Raw genomic sequence first — 4,774 nt, forward strand, 5'->3', positions numbered from 1 at the left:
CCTATATAGGTTCTGCACCTATCGCTGAGCAGGAAACTAGTAGCAAAGCCACAAAAGAGGACTGAAAATACTCCGAAAATTAAAAAATACAGCAGAAACAGGGGCAGCACCGCTTACCTGCCCAGGTCTCTGAACAAATGAACTACAGGATGCAGCCAGTAGCAAAGAAGTTAGCAACATAGGTGCAAAATACTAAATAGACAGCCACTCTCAGCCTACCAATTAATGGACGGGGTCACTGCTTAGTATGTGGTTGCACAATAGAGGCCTGTATAGGACGGTGTTCACATGCAGATAATGCATAGTGTCTGGTTCGCAGCCTATTAGTCACGCCCATACTATTCGATTAGGTGGGTTAGCGAGCAATCTCTCAATGCATCCCAGTGTGAACACCCCTGTATACAAGACCCAACCTGCTGGGCTCGGTTGCACCCTGAAAAATAAAGTGCACAAAATACATATAAATGTGAGGTATTGGTTGATATTTTGGCCAAGCTATGCAAGCACAGAACCTAATGTCAAAGGTCCTCACGCTTGGGAGTCCTACCACTAATCTAGTAGTAAACTTTTGTGGCTTTGCTACTAGTTTAGTGATCGGGGATGGCGTGCCCACTACAACTAAAGCCAGAGAGGGAAGGTGCATGGGGAGAAAACACTTAGCTTGAGAAGACAACTGAGATGTCACACCAGCAATCCTCCAAGAGTCCTCTGGGAAGGACTGTTCGTACATCCAACTAGACAGAGACAAGTGAGAGCTAACACATGCACCATGCTGCAGCAATAGAATGTATTTAAACCTTCAGCACAGGTGTGTAATTAGCAGAAGACAGTGGAGGTAACTGCTGGGTCCTAGAGGGAGAATGATATCGCTCCATAACAGATGCAAAAATCAAGAAGGTGCTTGAGCTAATCGCAAAGACCTTCTACAGCCGAATCCAGGATGCCTGTGTCACTGTCCCAGCTCCTGTGACTCTCTACCTCCCTAGGCTACATTCAGATTGTATGTGATACAGACGATTAGCCCTGATCAGGGCTGTTAGTATGATGGCTCAGCACAAGTATAATCACTACAGGCCTCCGATTTGTTACACTGCGCACACAGACATGGATAAGCACTCTCTCCCTCCAATACGGAGTGTCACAGAGCTGTGCAATGGCGTCAGTGTGCCGAGCCTGCACCTGTCCTTTCATGACCTCTGGTGATGTCACAACCAAGATGGCTACGGCCTTACAGTGACTCACAGGCAATCTCTGCATGCTTATTGGCTACACAACACCGGCCCAAAGATGTGGGGTGGGGAATAGAGTTTTACATCGAGCGCTGCCCATTACTCGCCGAGAAACGATCACATCAGAGTACCGCGACACCAAGGGGACGGCCCAGCGCCGCGACACCAGGGGGACGGCCCAGCGCCGCGACACCAGGGGGACGGCCCAGCGCCGCGACACCAGGGGGACGGCCCAGCGCCGCGACACCAGGGGGACGGCCCAGCGCCGCGACACCAGGGGGACGGCCCAGCGCCGCGACACCAGGGGGACGGCCCAGCACCGCGACACCAGGGGGACGGCCCAGCACCGCGACACCAGGGGGACGGCCCAGCACCGCGACACCAGGGGGACGGCCCAGCACCGCGACACCAGGGGGACGGCCCAGCACCGCGACACCAGGGGGACGGCCCAGCACCGCGACACCAGGGGGACGGCCCAGCACCGCGACACCAGGGGGACGGCCCAGCACCGCGACACCAGGGGGACGGCCCAGCACCGTGACACCAGGGGGACGGCCCAGCACCGTGACACCAGGGGGACGGCCCAGCACCGTGACACCAGGGGGACGGCCCAGCACCGTGACACCAGGGGGACGGCCCAGCACCGTGACACCAGGGGGACGGCCCAGCACCGTGACACCAGGGGGACGGCCCAGCACCGTGACACCAGGGGGACGGCCCAGCACCGTGACACCAGGGGGACGGCCCAGCACCGTGACACCAGGGGGACGGCCCAGCACCGTGACACCAGGGGGACGGCCCAGCACCGTGACACCAGGGGGACGGCCCAGCACCGTGACACCAGGGGGACGGCCCAGCACCGTGACACCAGGGGGACGGCCCAGCACCGTGACACCAGGGGGACGGCCCAGCACCGTGACACCAGGAGGACAGCCCAGCACCGTGACACCAGGAGGACAGCCCAGCACCGTGACACCAGGGGGACGGTCCAGCACCGTGACACCAGGGGGACGGCCCAGCACCGTGACACCAGGGGGACGGCCCAGCACTATGATACCAGGGGGACGGCCCAGCGCCATGTAAGTTACCTCATCCTTAGTCTTGATGCTTTGACGGTTGACAAATAAGTTTTTTATATAGAATAGAAATCATTGTTCTATAATAGTGGGGTTAGAGCGCCCTCTGCTGTCCCCGAAGCACAGTGCTGGGACCACAAGGACAGTACACAAAACATTTTGGGGGCTGCAGTCACTCCAATCCTCTGGTTGCTGAGCCCTGATCTAGACACCATCAGATGGACGTTTCGACCTCTGGTCCAGCAGCAGGAGGCACAGCAGCCGCCACTCATCCAGCGGACCACCGTCCAAATCCACAATACCTGGGAGGAGCCCGGGACTTGGAGAGCCACCAGGGACAGCTATCCCAGAGCCTGGGAGAGCCGCCCCGAACTGGGAGAACCGCCCCGGAGCCCGGGAGAGCCGTCCAGAAGCCCCGGTACTGGAGAGACGCCCCGAACTGGGAGAGCCACCCCAAAGCCCCAAGCTGGGAGAGCCGCCCCGGAATGGGAGAGCCGCCCAGAAGCCCCGGTACAGGAGAGCCGCCCTGGAGCCCCGGAATGGGAGAGCCACCTTGGAGTCCCAGACTGGGAAAGCTGCCTGGGAGTGGGAGAGTCGCCCTTGCCTTGGAGAGCCGCCCCGGACTGGGAGAGATGCCCCGGAATCGGAGACACCCCGGAATCGGAGAGCAGCCCCAAACTGGGAGAGCCGACCCGGACAGGGAAAGCCGACCCGGAATGGGTGAGCCGACCCGGAATGGGAGAGCCGACCCGGAGCCCCGGACTGGGAGAGCCGACCTGGAATAAGAGCCGCCCCGGACTGGGAGAGCCACCCCGGACTGGGAGAGCCACCCCGGACTGGGAGAGCCACCCCGGACTGGGAGAAGCACCCCCGAGCCCCGGACTGGGAGAGCCGACCCGGAACCTTGGACTGGGAGAGCAGCCCCGAAGCCTGGGAGAGCCACCCCGGACTGAGAGAGCGGCCCCGGAATGTGAGAGGCACCCCCGAGCCCCGGACTGGGAGAGCCGACCCGGACTGGGAGAGGCACCCCCGAGCCCCGGACTGGGAGAGCCGACCCGGACTGGGAGAGCCGACCCGAAGCCTGGGACTGGGAGAGCCACCCCGGACTGGGAGAGATGCCCCAGAATCGGAGAGACACCCCGGAATCGGAGAGCAGCCCCAAACTGGGAGAGCCGACCCGGAATGGGAGAGCCGACCCAGAGCCCTTGCCTTGGAGAGCCGCCCTGAAGCCTGGGAGAGCCACCCCGGACTGGGAGAGATGTCCGGGAATCGGAGACACCCCGGAATCGGGAGAGCCGTCCAGAAGCCCCAGTACTGGAGAGCCGCCCCGAACTGGGAGAGCCACCCTAAAGTCCAGAGCTGGGAGAGCCGACCCAGAATGGGAGAGCCGCCCAGAAGCCCCGGTACAGGAGAGCTGCCCCGAACTGGGAGAGCCGCCCTGGAGCCCCGGAATGGGAGAGCTGACCCGGACTGGGAAAGCCGACCCGGAATGGGAGAGCCAACCCGGATTGGGAGAGCCACCCCGGAGCCCCAGACTGGGAGAGCTGCCCCGGACTGGGAGAACCGCCCCGGAGCCCTGGACTGGGAGAGCAGCCCCGAAGCCTGGGACTGGGAGAGCCACCCCGGAATGGGAGAGCCGCCCCCAAGCCCCGGACTGGGAGAGCCGACCCGGACTGGGAGAGCCGACCCGGAGCCCTGGACTGGGAGAGCCGACCCGGAGCCCTGGACTGGGAGAGCAGCCCCGAAGCCTGGGAGAGCCGCCCCGGAATGGGAGAGCCACCCCGGAATGGGAGAGCCACCCCGGAATGGGAGAGCCACCCCGGAATGGGAGAGCCACCCCGGAGCCCTGGACTGGGAGAGCAGCCCCGAAGCCTGGGAGAGCCACCCCGGAATCGGAGAGCAGCCTCAAACTGGGAGAGCCGACCCAAACTGTGAGAGCCGACCCGGAATGGGAGAGCTGACCCGGAACGGGAGAGCCACCCCGGAGCCCCGGACTGGGAGAGCCGTCCCCGGAATGGGAGAGCCACCCCGGAGCCCCGAACTGGAAGAGTTGCCCAGGAATGGGAGAGCCGACCCAGACTGGGAGAGCCGACCTAGACTGGGAGAGCCACCCCAGAGCCCCGGACTGGGAGAGCCGACCCGGACTGGGAGAGCCGACCCGGACTGGGAGAGCCGACCCGGACTGGGAGAGCCGACCCGGACTGGGAGAGCCGACCCGGACTGGGAGAGCCGACCCGGACTGGGAGAGCCGACCCTGAGCCCTGGACGAGCAGCCCCGGAATGGGAGATCCGCCCCGGAATGGGAGAGCCACCCCGGAGCCCCGGACTGGGAGAGCCGCCCCGGAATGGGAGAGCCAACTCGGAGCCCCGGACTGGGAGAGACGCCCCGGACTGGGAGAGTCAACCCGGAAGATCCAAAACACGCACTGATCAGTTTCTAAACCTACGCACCGGGAAACCCCAGAAATG

The sequence above is a fragment of the Ranitomeya variabilis genome, chromosome 2, assembly GCF_051348905.1.
Source record: "Ranitomeya variabilis isolate aRanVar5 chromosome 2, aRanVar5.hap1, whole genome shotgun sequence".
NCBI lineage: Eukaryota > Metazoa > Chordata > Amphibia > Anura > Dendrobatidae > Ranitomeya > Ranitomeya variabilis.